The following is a 25,803-nucleotide window of genomic DNA, read 5'->3' as shown; positions in this document are numbered from 1 at the left end:
CTATGGTTATGGTCACTTCCTGCCACCAGGACATCCAAGAAAGAAAAAAAAATACCGATCAAATACTGATGAATGAACATCTGAGATAGTGAGTGAGTGACTAGCTAAGCTATGGTGGAATTGTATCACGTGATCGTATTATCAAGGACCAAAGGTAAATTATTGAATTAATAGAATTTTGTTTATTTTTATCATTGGTCAGTGGGTTTTGGTCTCCTGGCCATGCATGGCTTCCTGGACTTGAGACCATTTGAGCAAAAGCTGAACTTCTCATTATTAGTTTCCACATATAAACTCTTGGGGAATTTAGTCAAGATAAAAGAATAAAACAAAAACTTACCTTAAAAAATTACTTCTGATAATTTTATACTAACACCCTTTTGGCAAACTTTCTTGACAATACTTCTAAGGTTTACATTTTGAGAGACAGGAATACTGTGATTCAGGGGAAGAGGCTTTCATTTTTCTTAATATTCCCCAAGAAGTGGGCAAATAGACACACATCTAAATGTGCAAGTTTTCCCAAAGTTAAATTAACCAAAGAGAAGGAACTGCCCCTTCATATACAGCGACGCTGGTTGCCAATTCTTATTCTACATCTGTGGCCCACCCAGCACAGAGAATGAAACAGTAACAGAAACTGGAGTCAGGGAAACGGTCTTTCCAGCGGAGCTATGCTAACCCTGCTCCACTGAAGGAAGTCAAAATCTGCATTGAAACAGGACATTCTTGGAACTCTTAAGAAATTACAGGCCTCATTTTTGTGGGCTGAAATGTTTGGATAGCTTGATAAGGAGATTATATCATTCCCTTATAGGGCTGCTTACTTAGGGCTGCTTTTATTGTGCAGCTCTCGCAGATGACAAATATAACTTTGAAAATAGGAAAGAAAGTGACAGCTGTAGGCCTGGATGTGCAAAACTAGGAGAGCAAAGTCACAGGGATGCATGGCCCAGGGATGCTGAGATCTCTGCCTTCTCACGTAGCCCTTTCTAATCGTGCCTAGCTGCAACAGGAGGAGCGGGCCCCAGTGATGGAGGAGGCCACCCAGACCACTGAATGCTCCACATTCCTTGTCAAAAATCTTTCGCTCAGCTCAGACTTGGCTATTTTCATTTTTTAAAGTCCAAATAAACACCAAACACCGACGTATATAACTTAAAAGTCTCCATCTTCATACTTGTAATTTTTATTCCTATAGAAAGTAACTTCCATTGTGCTTTTAAATATGAGGTTGATTATTTCCACATCCTGGCATTCTCCAAAGATTTATGATTTAGGAAATAAAATAAGTGTTATTTAATACACGGTAATGGCCAGTGCCATTTCAAAATTACTCAAAGTATCCTTTAACTACAAACCGACTACTACTGTTTGTTGTTTCCAAATCTAATGCTGCAAAGTCCACATTCTTTATATTACCCCTTTCCCAGAAGGATAAAATCTCAAGTGTGCCTTATTTTATGAATTTAAGGTGCATATAAGACAGTCAAGGCTTTTGAGAGCAGAGTCAGAAACGTTTTTAAGGGTATTTTTTATGATTTATGGAAAAATTATTTGATACATTATGCTGGATATCCCTGTTAACCCCCAGTTCCTTCGTGTTCTGACTGGGACACTGTGTCACCCTGAACGGGGTACATTCCTGCCCTGGAAGAATAACTCATCATGAGCGCTCTGGTAGTGTCTGCTGCAGTTCCTGTAAAGCATTTAAAGTTGGGTAGGACTATGCAAATAGCCTTATGGACAGTTTATACTTCCTGTTTATACTTCACGTTTTGTGATGTATCATTCAGCATTCTGTTGGGTGGTCATGGGAGTTTCCTCTAAGGCAAAAAGCCCTGTTAATTCCTCACGAGTTTCATAAAGGCAAAACAGATCATTTTTTGCATGGGATATAGTTTCTGTGAGTCCAGATTGTTTACATGCAAGACATTTAACTTTATTCATATTTTCATGACACAGTTTTGCCTATGACTCTTTCTTTTAAAGAAAGTATAGTGTCACATCTAGTACAAATACCATAGAATTCAGAAAATTTGGAAACTGTGAACTCTTAGCCTTAAGATTAAATCTTATATTTTAAAAATGAAAGGCCTGTGGGCAAGGCAGTTTGCTTGAGATTGTTATTTCAATCATTACAAAATAGTTTGGGGTAGCCTCAGATTATAATTTTAAAACTTGATTAGAATATAAGAAAAAGTTAAATGTGAAACATTGAAAGGTAAAATATGTTAATAAACAAGGTCAAAATAGAATAATTTTCTAAATTTACCTGTCTCTGCATGTTATCCTTATTGTTGTTTTTTTTTTTTAAATGCTCATATACAAAGCCAGCCCTGACCACTTCTCCAGTTCATGTCAGAACAGAAACTTTGATATTTCCTCAGAAATTAGGGCAAAATATGTCATGCAGGGCTATCTTTGCTTTTTTGAAATTATCAACGGGTTTGAAAAATCTTGGGTTGAGAGCTTACGTGACTGGAAACATAGATCCCAAGTAAGCAAATCAGATTTCTATATTTTATCCCTGTGACTGCACTAGAAAAGCTTTCTTAGCTAAACAGCAACATGGTAGCTAGTCTGTGTGTGCTATAGCACTCAGAAATATTGACGGTTCAATATTCTTGTTTATCCCAAGAAGAGAAACTGTTATTTGAATATGAGTGAAAAATCTACTAGGGATATTTTAAAATATCTTTTACCCAGGCCAGACTGGCAGTTTGTTAACTTGAAATACTTGATCCTTTAGAATATATTGTTACTTGTTTATTCTGTCTCTTCTCTCCATACTTCCCCTCTCTCCCCTCCCCCCCCCCCCACTTAAAAGTTACAGTACAAATAAACAATCATTTATAGACAAGACCCAGCAGAATAATTTCCTCTTCGACAAACATCCAACTGAAGCCAAATGGTTTTGTCGAATTGGTTTTCACGTCAGTGTCAGGAGGCAGCAAAGGTGTGTGCAGTGAATGTCGAGAGTGTGGTGGAGGCAGTAGGACCATGGCAGACACAGGAGCATTTTCAGAAATGGGCTTTATTAGGCTTCATAGGCACCACTCACTTTACTTCGGGTAGGTTTTAATATGCGAATCAAAAAAAATCAAAGGATTACATACGAGTTTTTCTTTTAATAAGCCAACAGTTTCAAACCCCAGGCCCCCCAACCCCCTCACTGTGGTTGTAGCTCTTGGTGTAGATGCTATGTTGTGAGGGCAGCTTTCTTTCAATGGCTGGTGGTCATTCAGGCTGGGTTGTCATGTGACTGCCTGTCTGTGCCTGCTGTACAGGTGAGCGGATGTTCTGCACAGCAAGTGTAGACAGGCAGACACATGACAACTCTGTCCAGCCAGGCCCTTGGGTCCTTCAGGTTTCCTTTGCTCAGGGACAGATACAATCAGCCTGTTTTCCAGATTTGGTGATTTAGGGGGGAAGGACAGGGGGATAAAGGGAAAGGAGAGAAACACACAATAGAATTAAACATTAAAACATTATGGAACTAAAAAGAAGTTAGACGTTTGGCTTTATTCAGAAGTACACTCATACATTTGATCCAAATGTTGCTAACAAGGATAATTGTCAAAAACAGAAAATTCACATGATTTTAAGGAAAAAAAAATAACAACATAAACTTTTAAAATCCAGTTCCTGTTGTTACTGGCCCTCATGCAGTCAGAATTCAAAGTAATCAAACCATATGTTTTTTTCTTTTCACAAGACCTCTGCATCTCTTAATAGTGAAATTAAAGTCTATGTTTATACATGTTTTTCAGAGTAGGTAAGTGCCATAGCCTTGCCCATGAAAAAATATATTGTTATCTACATGGTAACAGCAGCCATTCTCAAAATATTAATGAGCCTAAAGTGTCTGGCAATCCACCTAACAGATTTTGGATATATATATCTCTCCAAGCAACAGAAATGTATTTAAATTTTTCTTTTCTTTTTATAATATCCATATGAAAACCAAAGAGTTCATAAGCTTCTATCCCCCTTGATTAACAAGCAGGGTGAGACCATGAATCAAAGTCATGATCTAGAATGTTCTTTCCCACACTAGTGCTCTGAATGTGTTTTTGATGTTGTTAATACAATATCATTACAGAGTAGGACCTTAAACACAGAAAAGGAAAGTTCACTTCATATCCAAAATGACAATCTGAATTAATTGTGTTAAGTACACAGAAGCAAACTGCAATCCTGCTGAGTCAGGAATTCTGCTATTTTTAACATACTTAGTCAATTTGCATATGCAGAGATATTTAACAACTTCACTGTCATTTTAAACACAAAAACAGCCAAAGAGTTGAAAGTCTAAAAATTGGAATTTCTTTAAAAACAAAATACATTATTATCCAAGAGGTATACATTAGAGATTATCTTTAAAGAAAACAAATACTTCCTTATTTACCTTTAATTGGAAAACCTAAAAAGAAAAAAAAATGCAGGCAGAAGTTTTATGAACAATAAAATCTTTTTTGAGAATGAGAAAAAGAACAGTTTGCTGCACATTTGAACTTTTGTGCAGTGCCTAGAGATGGTATCCTTTTAACCGAGTTGATAAGTGCAACTATATCTGGACTTCTTTAAGTTCAAGAAGATAAACGTGTGCTTCTGTCCAACACTTCAGAGCACAAGAGCTTGGCTGCTATTCAAGTAGTTACAAAGTCAAGTATACAAAAATGGAATACCTTGAAATACTATTTCCTTTGTTGTTTCATTCAGTACAACAGAAAAGCATAATAGAGTGATTCACTTACGAAGAATATATTAGCAGCCATTAAAAGTTACTATAATTCTGTATTGCTTTCCCCTCTCCCTTAAGTAATCTGATCCAGTTTACTCTGCTCAAGTAAAGGAACGGTACAGCCTGAAAAATACAAAAAACAGTGAGTCCATGTGTTATCCTTCAGTAAGAAGCAGTTTTATTTATACCATGCTATCTAAAATGTTTGAGGCTAAACTATCATAATGGCTTTTCTGAAGAGAAAAATTAATCAAAATAAGGTGGCAGGGGGAATAATTATTTTATTCATGAGATTTGGGGACAATTTATTTTTTGATCGATTAAAAATATTTATAGTGAATATGTAGCATGATCATAATTTTTAATATTATAATTATAATTTATAATTTAAACCTGCTCTAGACACGTTAAAAAAGTCAGAAAGACTCCCGCCACCTTGCATTCCCAAGCCATACTTATTTGGTGACTACTTAAAAGATGCAAACATTAATATGTAGTTGTCATAGTCTGTGATAATGTGTTGATGGTGTCGTGTCCCAAGACAGAAATGTAAGAAAATAATTCTCTCCTAAACATCCAGCAGGAAACTTGAACCACACCAACTGTAATAAACTGGCTTTCACAAGAAGTCAGAAGATATGAAGTAAAGACTTGATGATTTTCTTTAACTCAGATGACTTAAAAAAAAAAAAAAAGGAAACTCAGTATTAAGTCCTTTGAAAAGAGGCTAAATATTTACATGGACATCATCTGCAGGACACCAAGGTTAAAAAAAAAAAAAGAAAGAAAGATTTGGGAAGTTTCAACCTTCACTTGCCTCAGGCTAGAGTCTGCCCCCCTCCCCCTTGCTTATTTTAAGCTGGGATCTCTATATGATGGTCTCATAGTTACTATTTGGACATCATGGTGGTGGGTAGGCTATTGTCATGAGATAAGAGAAAAGGTTGATTTTAAAGAGCAGTTCCCTTACAGACTCACTGGATGATAAGCTTCCTTCAGTGATAATGAACATTTGTGGATGAGTGACTCTTTAAACTTTTTAAACAACTTGCAGTTTCTTTTTCCCATATCAGCTTTAGACTCCAACAAGGGGGAGAGGGCACATTATTTTCGTAGTATCTTTTATGCCTAAGCTTTCTCTTTCCCGTGGAGTGAAATACTTGGGTGGTCCATAGGCAAAAGGTGGGGGAGATTGTCTTTTAAAAACAAATACCTTCTCCTAGCCAAAGGTTCAAGGGCAAGCAGGAAGGAGGGCTAGCATGTTAACTAATTGGACGAGAGCGATCTGTGACACACTTTGTCTCCGTACAAACAAACTTTCCTTGATTTTGAGATCTATGGTTAAAAAAAAAAAATCAAAAAACCTTGTTTTGAGAAATTAGACTCTGAAGTGATGGAGTTGAGGTTGCAGCTTAGAATTTCCTTTCTCTCTGATGGTTGAAAAAAATCTTTTTGACTTCAGTACCTAGCCTAGCTTATCCATCATTGATTCTCTGAAATAAGAAACAAGGGTGCAATTTTCACTAACGTTAAGGTTGGACAAACCCTGCAAACAGTTTCCTTTTTATGAGCACCTACAATGTTTCACTTTTCTATTTAGACTTACCATACTATCCAGAGCAAGATGTTTGCTGCTGGTTACTCTCTTCTGCCCTAGATTCCACCATCCCTAAAATATTTGTATATCCTCTTTGGAAGTAATATTGGAATAAAATTAGACATTCTTCTAATTATTTTGGAATCGATATCTTTATTTTTATCCTAAAGTGTCTATAAGGGATATATCCACCAGCACACAGGCTTAACACCATGTCTTCATACAGCAGAGGGTTATCAAACAACTTTTTTGTACTTTTAATATAACTCATACATTTAAAATTAAGTACCACACTCCTTCATTCATTTAGAATTTTCCTTGAAAATGGTGTGTTAGAACTCCAACCAAGAACAGGCAGAGACTCCGGGTTTACAAAGAAATTGTTACTTTTTACTGTTGAACTTACAGGAGAATCACCCTTATGCCCTTTGTATCTTCAGACTAAAAACTGTCCCATGGGAGAAATAGGGAAGGGACCTGTGAAGAAAGGTTATTCTTCTTGAAATTAAAAAAAATGCATTTAATATGAAGAGAAAATTTTAAATTAAATATCATTAAATAAAGGCAAGTTATAAAATTCAATTATTTCTAGTATACAATAGGCCCTCAAAATTAGAGAAATCTTAAATATGATCCAAGTGATTCTTCTCTGTCCTCTTTCGTGACGCGTTAGTCAAGAAAGTGTGTTTCCTGAGACACACAACTTCCATAAGTGAACTAATAGTGCTTTTAATTTCCTGTGCAAACAAAGTGATATGTATGTGTGTATATATATATAATCTCAACTCTTCTTTTAAAAATAATTAAGATTCTTCAACTCTCACAGAACAATGAATGGTGCCTCGCCTGTTTCACCTAAGTGACAAGCAGTTAAATGTCCCCCGCTATATTTCTTACTTAATTGCCATAATTCATCAGAAAATTTTATGACCAAGATACCAGTTTTGGGATTATATGAAGCATAATTTTTTAAAAATAAAAATTGTAAGAAGAAAACTCAGAGATGCAGCTATACTATAGTATTTTACTAAGGAGAGTTTGCACTCTCCTTTGGGTTATTGGAGAATGTGTAACTTAGACAAAGATTCACACTTTAAAAGACAAAAGACAGTGTATTCGTTTTGCACAGAAAGCTCAATGAGCAGATAATATTTCATCCCATAGAATGTGGAATGAAATTTTCCAGGGGTGAAAATAAATGAAAGGCGAGACTTTATGGGTACAGCAGCAACATTTTCTCCCAGAACTTTCTTTAACGGAGCCACCGCTGATGCTCAATACAAACCTCCCAGCTTACTTAGTGACCCAGATTCTTCTAGTATTTTCTCTTTCAGTATTTCATTCAGCCAGAGGAAGTTTTCTTGCTTCCAGTCTGCCTACCTCCCCCACTCTCCTTCACCTCCAGGACAGCTGGAAACTGACCAAAGAAAACTTTTGCCTTCGTTTACAAATTCCTGTTTTATCAGCATCTTTTTAGACAACGTGCCTTATCATTTCAAAGGCCCAGGACAAGTGAGAGCCTTGTTAAAAAAAAAAAAAAAAAAAAAAAAAAAGATGGGCCAGCAGGCTCAGCTGACCAGCAAGTATCAGCCATTCTTGGATTTTAGAAGAACAATTTCAATGTTATCTAGTGAGCCCACTAAAGACAGAGCGCTATTCCCCTGGCCTGCTAAGTTGCTGAGTCAGTAAGATGTGGGTTTGGCACTTGGGCCCTCATCTCTGGCTAAGTGCGTTTGCATTGTCTGATAGTAAAATAACAAAACAAAAAAGCAAAAAACAAAAGACTAGACTGCTTCTTATCGTTAGGTACTATTATTTCTGGTGTTTCTATTATATAGATAAACAGAAAAGCTCCCTGTTCATACAAGAGTTTTGAAAATTGCATTTTTTTCCTTTAGGGCAAAATGCATTCATTCCTGGAGTGTTAGAGGTTGCATACATAGCTCATCCATGCTCGAGTTTAAGTCTCTGAATTATCAGTTTCAACCATTCAAAACTAAGTCTCGTTCAGTTTTTGCTACTTGTCTGGAGTGAGGTTTTTTTCCCCACCTTTTATTTTGAAGCGGAAGACCCTTACATTTAAGAAAGCATTTGAACGATCAACATTTAGACTTATAAAAAACACACAGAAAATCACAATTTACCATACGACCTTGCTCTTTTGAAAGTTAAGTTCACGGTTATCTGTCCCTTAGCTCAGTGTCTCCAGCGTCTTCACACAGGTGATGGGATCTCTATCTAGTTCCCCAATCACAGACCAGGTACGCAATCCCAGAGGCCTTACCCGCTGGTCTTCCCTGGAGCAGTCCTCTCCCCTGGCAGAGTCCCTGAGGGCTTCTTGGTCCCTAGTTTGCAAAACCTGTGAAGAGAAACACTGGATATGAGATTCAACAAAGGAGCACCCAGCTGTCCTCTCCTTGGAAGCAGCACATTGTGTCCCCAGCCGTCCATGGCGTTGCTGGCCCTTGCCCAGTCTAACCAATGTGCAGACTACTGTACAACGGCATTGTCCTGAACAGGTAGTCTGAACACTGGGGCGACGGAGCAGGATCTCCTGAAGCTTCCATCGGTGTGTGGAAAATCCTGTCCCGGGGCTGGGGAGAGCCTGTCTTCCTGCACCAGGGGCTTGTTCAGCTTCCCCCCTGAACCCTGTCTGCTGCATCGACTGAGACACACTAAAGGGCTGTGATTTCCAGTCTTGACGTGGCACATTTGCAGCAGACTAGGGAACTGGCAATGAATTTAGGACCAGGAAAAGGGGGAGGGCTGGGCTGGAGAGTCCATATATGGGATGATGTCACCCTGGGGAGGTTTGGGTATGCGCTGTGCCGCTGGAGAGACCGCTAGAATCGCCTGCTCTCAGACATGGGTCTGTGCATAAAATGGTACCAGATGTTTTCGTGTAATGTTAAGCAGTCATTTCATCTTCAGGCCAGATTTTTTCCCTCAACTGGGCAGGAAGTGGGGCCCCAGTATGGAAAAGCTGTAAAAAAAAAAAAAAAAGGCAAGATGTACAGTTCTGCTGTGGCCAACCGAAAGTGAGTTGAGAGTAGAAGTACAAATTTGTTGCCTGATCTGGGCTGAAGAAGTAATTTAAAGATAGAAAGATGACAAAGCAGTAAGCAGAAAGTCAAACACTGTTAAGCAGGCAAACTTCGAGGCCTTTTTTTTTTTTTTTAACTTTCCTGCGATACTTTGTTTTCTTGTATTTTACTCCTTAGTGAGGTCAGATAAGTTGGGGCTCCCCCCTTTCTTTTCCTCCTCTTCCCCCTTCTCCCTCCTCCTCCTCCTCCTCCTCCTCCTCCTCCTCCTCCTCCTCCTCCTCCTCCTCCTTTTCTGCTGGACCTGTCAGCAGCTTGCAGGCTGCTCTAGACTTGAGCAGTAATTACAGCAACTTCCTGAAAGTGAAGCCCCCATGAAAAGTCTGGAGAAATGCTCTTTGTCATGGCCTCTCCATGAGTAATTAGTTCCATATGTGGCCTTCCTCGTCTCCCTCCCTCAGCTCTCTTGGCTGGCTCTCTGCATGCCGTTCTATAGCCTTACCTAAGGAAATGTTAAAAAGTTTAGACTTCAAGCACCCACACTGCTGTACCGCTCTTTTCTGAACATTTCCCTCTGGTAGAGCCACACGGTTAAGGACAGCATTGTTTTATCCTGCTGGCTACTCCCAATTCTGTTTGAATACTTTTGTTTTGTTTACATGGTGTTCTGATGATGAGGTTTATCTCTGGTTAAGTAAATCTGTTGAAACTGGCCCAGTGAAGCTTGACCACTTACAAACTCTCAGCTCGCTTGGCCTCTAGTCCTCTGTCCCAGTTGTTAACTGTTTCAAATTATGTAGGCTGTTGAATGTTGTGAACATGAGGTCCCCTAACTTGTTTTCCACTGTATTCTGATTGATATTAGATTTTTGTCTCAAATAAGAGCTTTATCAATTGGCCTTGTAGAGGTCACAATGTGGGAGATTTTCTAAATCTAACTCACAGGATGAAGGGCTATAGTATTTTTGTAAGAATTAGAGCCCGAACAACTTATTTGTACCTGCCTTCTATGACACTTTTGAGATGTACAAATCTATATTGGCTGTTTCAAAATGCTTCAAGTGAGAGCCGCCTTAACTTATTTATTTTTTCCTAACATGGTTTCTTTTAAATTGATGTACCACAAACGGTTCAAAAGTGGTCCCAAGCCCTTGTGAAGAAGATTAAGTCAGAGTACTTTATCTAGAAGCTTATGATAGAGCAAAGAGGTTTATGTCAGGTTAAATACACCAGGTTGACACAGGATTAAATAGTTGATGCAAGCCAGGGGAATGCTTCCTATTAGTGTCTTCTTACCGGCCTCCTTCTCCTTCTTTAGGGACTATTTGAGAGTGGTTAGGGGAGCGCAGTGTGAGTCAGCTGCCGTTTCCCTCAGGGCTGCTACGTGATTACTGGAAATGATGGAAGGGTGACTAAGTGTGACCTAATGGTCTGATTGCAAGAGGATGCTGCTGGGTCCTCAGTATGTCTGTCGTACTAAGTCCTACAGAAGGCATGGGCTGGTGAGAGGTGGTTCACTTGGAATCCATCACTCCAGGTTAGGCCTGCTTCTGCTGCACATAGTGAAGGCCTTTCTTCTGCCCACTTCAGTTTCTGTCCATGGAACAGGAGTTGGCAAATGAAAAGTGGTTCTGACCAGACTGCTCTATGGTTTTGTCTCAGTTTACACAGCTAGACCCTCTCAATGGTTCTGCTTACACCAAATAAAGACTTTATACCGTTTCTGTAAGGGCCTAAATTTATGCTTTTAGTTAAGTTTTTTTTTAAGCATCATAAGGGATTTTCTTCAGAAATTCTTATAAAATCATTCACTATCTACTTTAACTTCCAGTGGACTGTTTTCTTTTGAGTTGTCCTTGCTACAGATAGCTGGGGAGGGCGGGTGCAGATCTGGTCTTGTCCACTTGTGTGCTTGCCCAGTAGGAAGGACTAGGCATAGAAAGGGAAGGAGCTTGAAGGACCACCCCCTTTCACCTTCACATATGTTAGCAATGTTAGTGCTCTCACTCAGTGAGAAAAGCCTCCACGCTATTGTAGGAAGCCCCACTTTGGGACTGGCTTGAGGACTTTTCCATGCCTGTAAAATTACCAGTCAAACACCCGAGATGTATGGGCCCAGATGGCAAAGCGAGCCATCTACACTGGTCTTCGGATGTTTTAACATCAGTTATTTAGCTTCTTTGTTTCGAAAGCCATTTGTCTGAGCCATGCCCTCACTTTGAGTGACTATGAAATTTACTCAACTTTAAAGTGTTATGGAAGCATCCTTCCTCTTGGTCATCATTCCCCAGATTGGCTAATTTTAATAACTCGAAATACTTAGATTCAAAGTTGGTGTCTCTGTACTTGGACCAGAGCAGAGTTACTAATGTTCACAATTATTTTTGTCTGTGATATCTAGATATGCAAACCTCAATGATCTATGATTTAGCTTGAAATTATTGTATTAGAGAACTTGTGTACAAGTTAACTAAGTAAATTGACCCTCCAGCTTCAAGCATGTAAGCTAAATGCTCTATCGTGTGCTCAGGCTCCAACCCAATGACAGTTAGCTCCATCACCTGAGGCTTCCTTCTTCCTCACCTTGTCCGCCTTCCCAAGCTGGTGGTGTGACTCCTTCCGCTGCTTTTGCAGTGGTCGCCTTTGGAAAGAACAGGTCACACACCGCGCATTAGTCCTTTAATATATCCGTGTTATGCGCTTGGAGTGCAGACATTATCATTTCACTGATGATTAATCACAGCTCAGAGAAGAAGCTGATTTTGAGATCACACTAAATGCCAGAACAGAACTCAGATTTTTTTCCACTTTACACAAAAAAGCATATCTCACCAATTTTAAAAAAAATTTTTATTAGATATTTTCTTCATTTCCATTTCAAATGCTACCCAAAAGTCCCCTATACCCTCCCCCCACCTTGCTCCCCTACCCACCCACTCCCACTTCTTGGCCCTGGCGTTCCCCTGTACTGGGGTATATTATAGTCCATGCCACTAAAATGTCAGCTGTCTGGTGCTCTGTCCTAGATTTTTACTGAACTATTTGCTATTCCACATTACTCTCTCCCTCCAGATAGAGTATAATCTGGGTGAAGGCAAGGACATCATTTTATGTTTGGTTTGACCAACACTATGCTAGGTTCTTTAGAAGTGTTGATGCAGCAAGCAAAAGCTACTGGGGTATGAACATGGTTTCTGACCAAACTTTTTCCATGACAATAACTTGAGAGTTGAAGCTTTGAACGCAGCATAGTGCAACCTTAGGATTTACGTTTGTGTACTGTGGCTATGAACCACGTGACCCTGTTCTTTTTGGAATACAGATGACCATGGGAGCGACCATATTTTCTTGCTTATTTTTGTCCTTTGAATCTTCTGGAAGCACACTGTGCAGACATCAGCCCTTCAATCTTGTGTTAAAAGCAGGATCTAACCAGGCTGTGGTGTTTCCTTGCCAGTTGTATAGCTGAGATAAAAATCTAGTTGACCTCAGTTCCTTGAAATGAAGGAAGATAGATCCACTTAGTCAGGCTTTATGTTGTGCAAATTAGCACTTGAAGGAGAGGGAGTTGGAGATCTACAGTCCTCTGATCTCTATTCTGTTAGGGCACAGAGCTCTTTGCTCTTCTTTCTTTGTCTGACTCCTAAACAAAGTGCCTCGTTTTAATCATGGTCCCCAAGTACTTTTGCAGGCATGGAAGCTCACTGGTCTCTAAGAAAGTACAGAATATTCAGGGGAGTTCAGGTAGTCTACAAGTGACTGAAAGCTGAAGTTAAATCAGAACATCTATACTATACATCATAAACTTAATGAGGCCGAATCTGCAGTCTCTTAAGAGCTTATAAAGGGCTAAGATTGTGAGTTGATTTTAAAACATACATTCATGAATGCGTGTTTTGTTTAGCCTGTTTCTAGAGTTTCCATGGCGGGGTCTGTTTATTTAGAAATCAACCCCTAACCAAAAGCAGTATATATTTTATGAACATTCTTTCCTCAAATCAATCGAGAGAGATAATGTTACATCTTTGAGCTCTCCTAACCACTGGCGTGCACGGCAGCCATTGCTATATCCCGGTAACACAATACATCCGGCAGGCAAACCTGAAAAGACTGGCTGTCTGGAAACCAGTCACAGGAAGGTAAATACATGATTCAGAATACCAGTAAACCTGAAGCTCTGTCTTGAAAACCTGTTGCTGGCTTTCTTAGGCAGATTTCAAGGGAGAACGTACTAGGAACACAATTTGATGCCTGCTCCAAACCAAGAGAACTAAGGAGTAGCCTGTGAATGCTATGTCTTATGAGGTCTCCTTGAATTCCATGTTCAAATGAGACCTTAGAATGAACATTGGCTTTCTTAAACAAGAGAAGTGTAGTGTCTCATGGGTCATGCAGAGTTTGAGAATATTGATTCCTGATATTTTTTGGTATCAGTATTTTTGTTTGTTTGTTCATCTGTTTTTTGTTTTGCTTAGTGCTACTCAGTAATGAGCATGCATGAAAACCTAAAGGGGAGGGATTCTTTTCATGTGTGTATGGGTGTTGTCTTATGCATGTGAGTGTGTGGCTATGCACACCCCTGCATATGTATGCAGAAGCCAAGGCAGGACTGTGGGTGTCTCTCTACATCATTGTTTTGGAACAGGGTCTCTTATTGAACTGAAGCTAGGTTGGATGGCCCGTGGACTCTCAGGTTCTACCTTCCTGTTTCTGCCTCCCAATGCTGGGGTTCTATAGAGCAAAGTGTTCTTACCCAATGAACCATCTCCCTAGTCCCCAGTGAGGGGGAATCTCTATGTGTATCTTACAAACACTCAGGGCTAAAGTCATCTTCTGATGATGAGAATGTATGAGAAATATATTGGCTATGAGAAAAAAAAATGTGTGAATCCTGCTTTACCCAGGATCCCTAAAAGTATAGTCGCCCCCTTCAGCAACCCTGCATCTTTAAGCAATGAAAAGTTATACAGGCATGTTTATCATTTGTATAATACATGGTGTGCCATTTTTAAAGATTTATGATCTTTTGCCATATGTAAAATGCAAAGCACAAACTATACATTTCTAAAAGGATTTGGGCCAGCATAAATCTATTTAGCTGTTTACACTATATAGATGCTTTGCCTGGTTTCTTAATTCTGACCAATATCCAGAGAATTTATTTAAATTTTCATGTATTCATTAGTCCATATTAAAATATTTTTAAATGTGCACTATAGTAATTTGCATAACAAACCCTGAGAAACCACTTAGTATACAAACTACACCATGTCTACAGATAATTTCTGTGCTATAAATGTGTATTAGGTATATATCTTTCTAAGCAGCAAAATTATTTGAATATTAATCCAAATGGCTTCAGAATACCTTGCAAAGTCAGATCATGGCACTTCATTGATGCTCAGGATATCAGCCTGAAAGTAGCCAGAAGCAAAGTTCAGTCTTCCACTTTCATACTTCGAGACTTGGTTTGTCCCGTTAATGCTTTGATTCATGAATTTATTTTATGCCAGGCTCTTTCTAGTGTTTCTCACACAAAGTGAAACTTAATCCAATATCCTTGAAAGGCAGGGTTCTCTGTGGCTTCAGATAAGGGACGGAGGTTTTAGAAAGTAGTGGGGAGGAGGATGCGGAACAAGACTGTGTGGGCTCAAATCCCAAGCTATACCATTGATCATGCTGCCGTGGCATATTATTATTGTTCTGAGCTCTGGTTTCCCTGGATATGATCAGTTTTACTGTTGTTGTTTCTTTGAGGAGAAATTGAATGAATGTATATAGAAATAAGATCAGGGCCCAGAGTCAGACTGCATGCAGGCAGGCTGCTGCTGTGGGAGTACATCAGGCACCTACTTCATCCTGTCACCAACCCTGAGCAATTCTGAGCAACTAAAGCAGCAATAGCGAGTATGGCTCTTAAAGGCCCACCCTAGTGTTTAGAATTTCTGTCGGTGAATATATCATCAGTGTTCAAAACACACCAAGGCACAAGAAAGTGCTTCATTCTACAAGAAAAATAATAGATATCTTTAAAATGCTGTGTGGAAATTGTCTACATAGGTGATATCTTGGAAGATCCTTAAAAAAAGCAACAGCCTTCTTTCTAAGTTTATATGTGCTTAAAATATGTGTGTATGTATATATAATGTATTTATAGTACATGTATATATAATATGTGTATAATCTATTCATATTTCAAATGGGTATTAATCACATATCTTTATAAGATATATATATCAGTATATGAATAAATATTTGTGTGGTTATATGTATATATGAAAACCTAGGCATAGGAACATATCTGAATGAAAACAACCTGTATCAAAGTAAAGTATTTTCTTTTTTAGTAGCTTTTAAGACAATGTCCCTCGTGTTTTGAGATGATAATGCTTTTAAGAGGAAAGCACATACATTGGCCTTAGCTACTAGTTTCAGGGCATGCACATTTTAGCCTCCTCTGCTTCTGTTTGTACTGATCAGAGCTCCCCTGCAGGAGTTGGTTAACAAAAGGAATGTAGATAAGAAGCAACATTCTGCTGTTGTAAATGTAACAGTTGTTAACTTTTGAGAGATGCTGTCCTCAAATTCTCATCCTCTGCCTCCCCAGCAGCTGGAATCTCAGGCTTGTACCTTGTTGCCTACAAATGCAACAAAGTAAGCAGACACTGCGGCTTCTCCACAGTGGCATTACTACCAAATGCTGCGGCTGCACACTTGCTCTGCTGGGGTTCTTTGGTTTGGGGATCACTCACTGTGACCCTTTGCCCCCTAATCTTATTACCTCCATTCCCTTTTGTACTTTAATTTTTTTTTTTTGATGGAAGTGCTAATGTTGGATTTCATTGGCTAAATGGATTATGGTTTCTTTGGAATTATTTTTTTCTGGAGTCTCTTTCTCTCTCTCTCTCTCTCTCTCTCTCTCTCTCTCTCTCTCTCTCTCTCTCTGTGTGTGTGTGTGTGTGTGTGTGTGTGTGTGTGTGTCCATTCTGTGAGAGAAACTGCTTGGAACACACTTTGCCTGCTCTGGCCTTTTCAGAACCCTTGAGAGTTATTACCAAGAAATTCACGACTGTTATGAGTTTGTCTTCAAGCTTTCTATGAAGAGAAAAGTGAATGTGCGTCGTATAAGGAGCTTTTGGAACAGGGCAAGTATTTTGAGGACAGTGGATTTCTTTTTCACATGATTCAAGGCTGCAAACTTTTAGCACAGCATATCAATTGGTTACCCTTTGAAAAGCTGAATCCGGTTTTTCTTTTTTAAATTGCAGCAAAAAAGTAAGACAGCTAGCAGGAGTTGATCTCCAGTGATTCTTGCCCTCTGTTTTAGAAGTCAAACTTAATTCTGTTCCATGTGAGCCTTTGCATCGTAAACAGCTGGCAGAGGCCACCTCCGCAGCACTAGTGCTAGTTAGAGTGGACTTCATTTGAGCTAAGATTGAGTCCAGCCATTTTATCCTTTGGTTATCACATCGCTTCTGTTTAGCTTATCTGTCGTGGCTATGAATGGATTGAAAGGAAGAGCACATTTGTTACATTCCTTTGTTCTCTCATTTCCAGTCCATCTAACTCTGTGTGTCAACACAACAGTCATAGAGTTCATTCACTCACCATGGAAACCTGCCATTCTCACAGCACCCGTGTCCGGTCTCCTTTGTATTCAGTACGAGAGGGTCTCAATGAGCTTTCCTGTGCATGTGGATGCTGACAGAAATGGAGAAGGAAGGCCACTTAGATACTCGTTTTAACTGTGTAAGCTTTTCATGCTATCTACCTCCTTTGCTTAGCAGTGTACCACGTGATTGTGAAATAGAAGTTTTGGATGAACATTTTCAGGAAGAACCCTGAGACCAGATCTCTCAGTGCCTAGAGAAGAGATACTTTCCCATTTTCATATCCTTAGCTGCTTGGATTTAATGTTGAACATTTTTCTCTGTTGAAAAGTTTCTCTTCCTCTGAGGCTAAATGAAGCTTATGAGCTACTGAATTTGACTGAGAGAAAGGGAGTTGCAGAAGTGAGCGGTATAAGTTGCCTCCTCTGCCATTTTATCATCTGTTGAATAGCGTGGAGACTCCTCCCACAGAGGTCCTTGGCAGGCCTGACTAAGTGATAGCAGATGAGATGAACTCCGAGGCTTTAGAAAATGACCTGCAACCACTCTCACAGTCGCCCGCTTACTGGGCAGTCATGGCGGTGCCTTGGTGTCAAGAGGCTTCGCAGAAACTTTTGTAGAAGACGAAAAGGTTGCCAATGGGCAGCGAGTGTGTCAGTGTCCCATCCTGGGTACCCTAGGTATTTTCATGTCACATCTGTAACCACATACCTGGCAGAGTCAACTTACAGGATGGGTGATTTGGTTTGGATACACTCTACAGAGAAGGCATGATGACTTCCGTTCACATTCTGTCCGCCCACCAGAAATCAGGGACCTGGCTAGAAGGCTAGAAGTGGAGCTAGGCCATAGCCCTCAGGATCTGCCCTTGCCACCAGTGGCTGACATCAGCTAGCTAGGCCCTAGACTGCAAAGTTACCAAACCAATCCCCACAGCTGGGGCCAAGTTTATAAACCTAGAGGCCTTGGGAGGGACATTTGACATTCAAAAAAAATTAGCTAGGTTCAGTCAGCACAGATCAGAAGGCATTCGGGAAAGTAAGTTGCGATTTTGTTCCTTTCCACTATTGTATCCTTCCTTTCCATCTTTCCACACTTTCCTCTCCCTTCTCCCCAGCCCCAACCCACTTGGTTTCTTCTTTAAAACATGAAATGTATTTGCCAGTGAAGTGCTTGTTACACTAAGAGTTTGTGTTTTGAGTTCCCTTTTCAGTCAGATAAATATAGCACTTCCTATGCATTGTTTAAAAACAAATAACTCCCAAATGATATGAAATTGTTTTTGCCCCCTTACAGTAATACAGTAATTCCTTTATGGGTTCACCCCTCCCTCCCTTCCCCCTCTTTCTCTTTTCCCTTGGTGGTGGTGGTGGTGGTGGTGGTGGTGGTGGTGGTGGTGGTGTGTGTGTGTGTGTGTGTGTAAAAGATAGAGAATGGGTAGCAGGATGAACACTAAATGCCTTTACAAAGGAGAGAGAATGGTAGGGAGTATATAGTGATTATACCTTTTTAATTTAAGTCGGCTCCAAAGAACCTTGCAAATACTTCCAGGTGTCTCCCTTAAACCTGACATCGTTTTCATATATTTGCTGCTCGTACTATTCGGAATCCTTTTAAACTACCTTTTAAAAAAAATCTGTTTAGGCTTTTATATCTAACCTTTCCAATTGCATTTTATGTTCCTAGATGGCAGAAGTAGCTATAATTTCTGTGTGCTCCAAAACGGTTTCCAAATGGAGTCTGCAAATAAATGCCTATTATTTAGCATGAGACTTTCCTGCATGAGAAAATTCAAAGAAAGGGGATTTCTTAATCAAGGTCACTTTTTAGACTACACAATACTCCCCCTCCCCCCAGCCCCCTTATAAAGGTCTTTGCAGCTCCGGAGTAAGGACCTAAGTGCAGCTTTAGTGCAGTTAGGAATACGTTGAAAATGTGCCACAGAAAGCTCCAGATCCCGTCTTCCTAACAAATCACTCAAGCAGGAATTTTTTAGATGAATGTCTGCCGGGAAACCGACGCCAGGAGAAATGGGGAAACCACATGAAGTTCACTGAGTAGAGAAATCTGGTTCCCATTTTGGCATGGCGTTTTGTGCTCGCGGGAGGAAGATAAACAATCTGTTTAAAGCCAAAACGAATGGCCAGGGGATTAAATGTTAAAATCCTATATCGTAAATGTATTTTGGAGTTTGGGGAACTTAATCCATCACATAGGATCCTCTGAGAAAGGAGAAAGCACGCTGAGTCTTCTCAGCTTAGGTATCTCCGTGGACCGATGAGTCATCTTGCTTCCTGTTGATGAACAATCATGCAGCTTAAGGTTTGTGTCTGCTGACACTTGAGCTGAAGACAAAGGTCTGCTTCCAGGCTGTGGTCGGCAGACACTGACCCGAGAAGAAGAAGGAAGCAAGAAAATAGGTTTTGTTTTTGTTGTTGATGATGATGCTTTTGGTTACTTTTAGACAGCCCCTTCTAGGGATAGGGAAAAATTTAACCTAGTATTTTAATGTAGCTATTTAAAACTCTGTATATGAAAACGTCATATGGGTGGAGTTGGAAAGTGGTTGAGCTGTTTTGATTTTCAGAAAAATATTCTGAAAGTTTGTTTTCTTTGAAGTTCACCATTTAATGACTCTTTTGCAGTTTAAATATGTCACGAAGTTGACATTCAAAATATAAAGTAAGCCCAATTAAGATAAAATGTATCTTGAGCAATACATTTTTGAGTAGAATCAGGAAGACTACTCACTCAATTGGGAAATTTATTTATTTATTTATTTATTTTACAAACAGGATTGGGTCATCCAGACCCACACTGAGAATCTATGGACATGTGTTTCTGAATTCAGAAGGTCTTGTGCTTTGAGAAAGCCAGTAAGATGGAGCAGATTATAAAATTAAGTTGATTATATACTTAAGTAGATTTAAGCTTTCCTTCCATAAATTGATTTTCTGTCCCACTTTACGGTAGAGAAAAGAGGCTGAGTTAATCAAGGTTTATTTTATGCACTCTAATTTAGCACGTTTTCACCTATTTTATCTTCGAATCTGAAAACTCTAAACTGCCTATACTTAATGATACACGATCTGTCCAGGCCTAGATTCATAGCCCAGGGATCTAATACCTTTGGAAACTGCCATTTTCTTAGAAGATATAAAAGCAAACCTCTAGTCACCCATTCTTTTATTTATACCTTCATTCACTCACATCACAAACATCAAATACACCAGGAACACTTTTGATGGATATACAAAGTTAAACACAACTTGCCTGCAGAAAATTGGATGGAAAAGGCCAATCCACAAACAATTGTTAGGAAGAAAGATAATGATGTTAACTAATCTTTTGGATTAATGGGGATTTACACAAATGTTCATGTTGCTCTAAAAGCATCCTTTTGCCTGTTTAAACATGGCTAACCAGTTTCTGCTGTGTTTGTGTTGTCTGTATTGTCACCATGTGGGGTTGATGTCCTTAGGACCCAGGGTGAAGAGATGGAGGACTACGCTTTGAGCAATCCCTGGCTCTACTTTTATCTGGCGAGGGTTACTTGACATTTCTTACTTTTCATCAAAAGAGGGAGGTACTAAGAGCTTTTACCTCACAGAGCAGCTGAGAAGATTATCCAGATTAGTTTGTAAAGGCTTTCAGTATGGTCCTGACCCATATTAAACATTAATACATGATAGCTTCAGTAATATCTGCAGATTTTCAAGATAGTCAATGACCAGAAAAGCAGGGAACCAACCAGTATAGACTGCTGTTAGGTCTGAAAAACTTCCTTGTCCCTGCCCCTGCCCCTGCTGATGTGTACGGTGTAGCCATTAGCCCAGTATACCTCCACTGCAGTTGCTCTTGCCACAGACAGCTTGGGTACCAGATCAAGCCCCATCCTGTGGTGTGCAACTTTAGCCAGTCTGCCTCATGGAGCAATGAGCTTTTAGACACTTAAGCTTCTCTTTAATTTTATCTCACTGGTTTTAGCCTGGAAGCTGACCTTTGTCTTCAGTTCGAGTGTCAGCGGTAGTTTAATGTTCTAGATAGTTAAGAGTGTTTTTATTGGCTAATAACATCTAGGAAGACACTAGAGACAAGCTTTGGCTTTTCTGTTTGTTTTCCCCAATGTTGGTTAATAGCTTATGCTGTAGTCTTTATTTCTCCCCTTTTCTTCACCTTCCCCTTCCCTCCCCTCCTTTTTGTCCCATCTCCCCTTTCTTTCCTTCTCCTCTCACCCCCCCATCTCTTTCTCCCTTCAACCTCCTTTTTTTTTCCTTCTGACAAGAGGATGATAACATCTGAAGCTAATTGCCTCAAATTAAAATTTTAAAGATTGTATTCTATGAATTAATTCTCTGCTGTTACTAGCTAGTAATTTGTGGTGGCAAGGGGGAGTTTGCCAGACACAAGAGATGCAAAAGATGCTGTGCCTTCTAGTCAGAAGAGTTGCTTCCCAGCAGTGGCATTGATAAGCCATCTAACCTGGGTTCATTCATTCACTCTGTGTCTCCGATTATAGACTCAAAATCATAACACTTCTCTCAGTAAAATCAGGACTTGGAGGTTCCTAAGTCTTGGAACAAAAAAGTAAACATTTGACACAGAGGAACAAAATCAGGAATGTCCTCAGGACACTAGAAAGAGATTCAATTTCATGGGAAGAAGTGGCTAAAACAGGGGTTGAGCAGCTCTAATGGCCATACTGTATGAAAGGCAGGGCTTTTATGTGGAGCAGCATGGCACTGGAGGGCTCATTTGCACGGCACAGGCTTCACTGTGCATGCTCTGTCTGCCACATGGAACTCTACATAGAGCTTCATGGGTCATTAGCTCCTGTAGTATCTACTCAAGGGCGTACATTTTGGCAGTTTAGGTATTATAACAAGCCATTGGTCCCGTTTGGTCACCTGGGGTAATTGTACCTGCATCAGTGGCTAGCTTTAGTTGGCCTTGGCTGGGGGATTACCAGCCTTCCTCCTTACAGATGTGGTGTATACAGAGCTGTCAGTGATCTAGTCTTCATAGGACAGCTTTAGGCTTCTGATCATAAGGACTGTTCTGTTTTATGCTTTAACTTTTGATTTGTTCTTTGTGAATTTCGCATCATGAACCTGGATCTCAATGATCTCCCTCTCCCCTCCTACCCACCCTCCACCCTCACAACCTCCCCTGCAACAGAGAAAAAAGAGTAATAGTGGAAGCTGTAGCATGCCACAGTGTGTCCCACAGTACTCCCTTCTGTCCACACTTCTTTACTTGCAAATGTTCATTGCAATAATGCGTTTGTCTGGTACGCGGCCTCTGGCTTCTGCTACTCTACCAATAGCATAGACATATTGAAACTGCACTGGGACTCCTCTTGGATATCTTGCTGTTGCCCCGTGTTGTGGAGATCCCATAGTTTTGAATCTGTAGGACTTGGCCCTGCAGTACCCCAGCTGATTGTCACTAAAGTACCATGAGAAGTGGCATGTGGCTAAGCGGCAGGACACTCACCTGGCATGAGCTGGACTGTCTTCTTCCCCAGCACTCAAGATGAAATATAACAAGGATCAAATAGACAAGAACAAAAGACATTACAGCATTTAAAAGTCTGCTTGAAAGTTGATTTACTACAAGTCTGAAGTCTACGGACTATAACAGTGGTCAGCCTTCTAATATATCCCCAATGATGCAGTAGTGGCCTTATTATCTTAGAGGTAACCAAGAGCTGTCTAATTGGCTATGAGGCTGACTTAATTGCAGGAATCCATGCCTTGGATATTGTCATCCTAGCTAACTAACTACTTGTGGCTGGAGAAGTTATAGACCCTAGAAGATCTACTCCTGTAATTTTCTTAATTCAATTTAATTTCTAACTATATTCCAAATACTTATCTTTCTGTGAATATATATATATATAAAACAATGATGGTTAAAGATGAAGTCATGAATATGAGAGGGATTCAGGGACACAGAGGAGTTGGAAAAAGGCAGAAGAAGGGGTAGAAACTTTATCAATAAAAGAGTCACGTAAGAAATTCTCAAAAATATTTTAAAAATAAGTTATTATGTAATTGAGATATCAAATAAATACACTGAGTGTTTCTAGAGTAGGGTGAAGATATGATATAATAAAATTAAGAGTAATGGTTCTCCCCTGCTTGGCACTGTCTATATTTAGTTAATGAGCTATGAGTCCATTTCTGCATTCACATTTTAAGGGAGAGATGAAATTGGAAAAGGGTGTCACAAATGAGCAATAAGATGGCTCTAAATCTGGAGTCTGGGGTGTATGTGGCAGAAGGAGGGGTGCCACCTAAGGTCCAGAAACCAAAGGAGATGTTCCCAATGCAGAGGGAACTTAATATTGACCTAACTGCTGTTAATGGTGTTAGATTACCTAACTGCTGTTAATGGTGTTAGATTTCAGAGTAAGGAGAATGGTCAGCACAGTTTATTTTCCAAAGGAGAGCAAGCAGAGTGAGTTGGTGTAAACTGCTATCAAGGAAAAACGGAGCAAAAGGAAGAACCTGGTTCGATCACCACGATACTCAGAGCAGCCCCCCTGCAGCTGTAGACTTGTGCTGATATTCTTTGAAACAATGAGATTTATCCTCCCGGCTTGGGTCACGTGTTATCTTATTTTCTTAAGGCATCACTCGCTGAGGCCATAGTTTAGCTAAAGCATATTTCCAAGGGGATTGTGAAATCCGGCTGTCCTTTGTTAACTCTCATGGCTTTGTGTACTTGAAAACATTTCTACAAAGTATACATTGGTCATGGGACCTCGGTGAGCAGATGTTTTCATAGTGGTGAGAAATAGGCAGCCTGTGCTCTTATTGTCATTGAAAGCAGTGCTTAATGTTCCGCCTAAGCCCTGTTTGTGTATATAGAGCGTTCCATAATGAAAATACTCCAAACCTTGGATGATGTAATGGCATAGCTGTTGTTTCGCTTATCAATTTTGAGATTTGCTGTAAAGAATTCATGATTTACAAAGGTCAAAAACCATTCCCCATCATTTTGGGTTAAATAATACTCACGAGGGCTGCATTCCAAACATTTGGCAATAAATCCTGGCCTCTTGATTAATGTTAGGTAGCTTCATGTGAGACATTGTCATGGTGATACTCACCCAGAAACAAACACACAAAGCAGATTTTAGAGGAAGAGGGAGAGATGGCTTCCTCATGTATTTCTGAGGCTTTAAAAATATTAATCAGGAATGAAAAAGATAGTTTTCCCTTGCATATCCTTTTGTATTTCCTGAATTTTGAAGTATGGATACATTGCTTATTTTAAAATATTACAGAATCATATTAAAAAGTTTCAATTGCTCATTTCACTTTATAAACACTTATCTTTTAAATCCATTTTTTTTGAAGAACTGGATTAAAAATCAGATTTCACAGAATGACTTTCCCCAATAATTTCCAAAATAATGACTTGTGCTCAAGTCATTATATGAGTATTTTATATTTCCTGTTGGTTCAAGGTTCCACACAAGGTGACTTCAATAACGTATACAGGGATACTCTTAAGTATTTTTAAAATATTTAATCAATATAGGAGCCTATATTCACTTCAATATGACACATAATCAGATGTCTGGGCACACATGTGGACCCACCTCCTCAATAAAGCAAAGGTGCTTGTCACCTCACAAAAAATTGCTTTTCTCTGTTTATTCTAAGAATTCTTGTCCAGTTCTCTCTCAGCAGCCATTAGATGCCTGTAGCTCTTCCTCTAGAGTTATCTCAATTGGTCAGCTCTAAATACAGACACGTATGTGTGGCACTAAAGGAACTCTGCAGGTTTATAAATCTATCAATCTATATGTGTGTGTGTGTGTGTGTGTGTGTAACAATTAAAAATAAGCCATGAATTTGAGAGGGGACAAGAGGGAAACTTGGGAAAGGTTAAAGGTTAGTGTGTGTGTTTGTGTGTGTGTGTATGTGTGTGTGTGTGTGTGTGTGTATGAAACCATGTAGCTACAAAATATAAATTCAAAGAAGGAACCTCCACTTCACCGTAACACACACGTGTACATATATGTATATTTTGCAAATACAGCAAACACAAGCTTGAGACTTTATGTCGATTCTGAGCTTTTCCAGAAAAGCAAAGAGGAACTCACTTTTTGTAGTGCTAAAACGCCGAGTAGTTCATTAATATTAATGTTAAATTCATATGTCTCAAGGTTCCAGAACTGGAAAAGTCCAGTCATGAACCATAGGCATGAGAAGCTGAGAGGGCATGGAAGTTGGAAGGAGAAAGGTGAACAGGGAGGGCAGTCCAGTTCACCCTTCATTAGGAGCATGTCCTCTGGCTACCAACCTACTGCTAAGCGACCCCACTCAGCTTTAATCAGTAGCTCCAGTGTTCTTACAGTCACAGACAAAGAGAATCTAAGCTCTGCCCTGGACCAGGATTACAAAGAGCTGCTGGAGGCACTCCATGTGTGAAGGGCTGCCTTGAGTGATGCTGTTTGACTTGACAGCTAAAGACACCCAAGCCTCCTCAGGACCCCCGCTCACCACTTCTCTGGCAGTTTCTGATTTAGGAATAATGTCAAAGAAAAGCAAAATAACACCTCACTACCTTCTGAGGATTTGACCCTACACCTTCATACAAAGGAGCTTGGCTGGCTGGGATAGACCACCTTCCTGGACAGTGGCTTCTAAGGCCCCGAGGCTCTTTTCTTATTACCTGAGCCCTTGTGTCTTGGCAAACTTCAACATGTTAGTAAGAATCAAGAAAGGAGTGTGTTTGGTCTTTTAGGGGGTCATGAGTCTTGTGGCTAAAAGTACAACCCAGAGGAAGATC

At 39.8% G+C, this 25,803-nt stretch overlaps 1 protein-coding gene, 1 long non-coding RNA gene and 2 other non-coding genes across 10 annotated transcripts in view; 1 reads left to right on the top strand and 3 right to left on the bottom strand.

Annotated features, from left to right (window-relative positions):
• The window catches only part of Dnm3 (dynamin 3), a 495,872-nt gene that overhangs the window by 251,598 nt on the left and 218,471 nt on the right, over positions 1-25,803 (top strand). The window lies entirely within an intron of this gene.
• Dnm3os (dynamin 3, opposite strand) lies at positions 1,174-9,101 on the bottom strand. The gene has a single exon (NR_002870.2). It is a non-coding gene; the product is annotated as a dynamin 3, opposite strand (long non-coding RNA).
• On the bottom strand, positions 3,247-3,356 carry Mir214 (microRNA 214). Its single transcript, NR_029796.1, has one exon. It is a non-coding gene; the product is annotated as a microRNA 214 (primary transcript).
• On the bottom strand, positions 8,801-8,910 carry Mir199a-2 (microRNA 199a-2). The gene has a single exon (NR_029810.1). It is a non-coding gene; the product is annotated as a microRNA 199a-2 (primary transcript).

This window comes from Mus musculus, chromosome 1 (genome assembly GCF_000001635.26).
Source record: "Mus musculus strain C57BL/6J chromosome 1, GRCm38.p6 C57BL/6J".
NCBI classification, from domain to species: Eukaryota; Metazoa; Chordata; class Mammalia; order Rodentia; family Muridae; genus Mus; species Mus musculus.
This window is presented reverse-complemented; position numbering and strand designations above follow the sequence as displayed.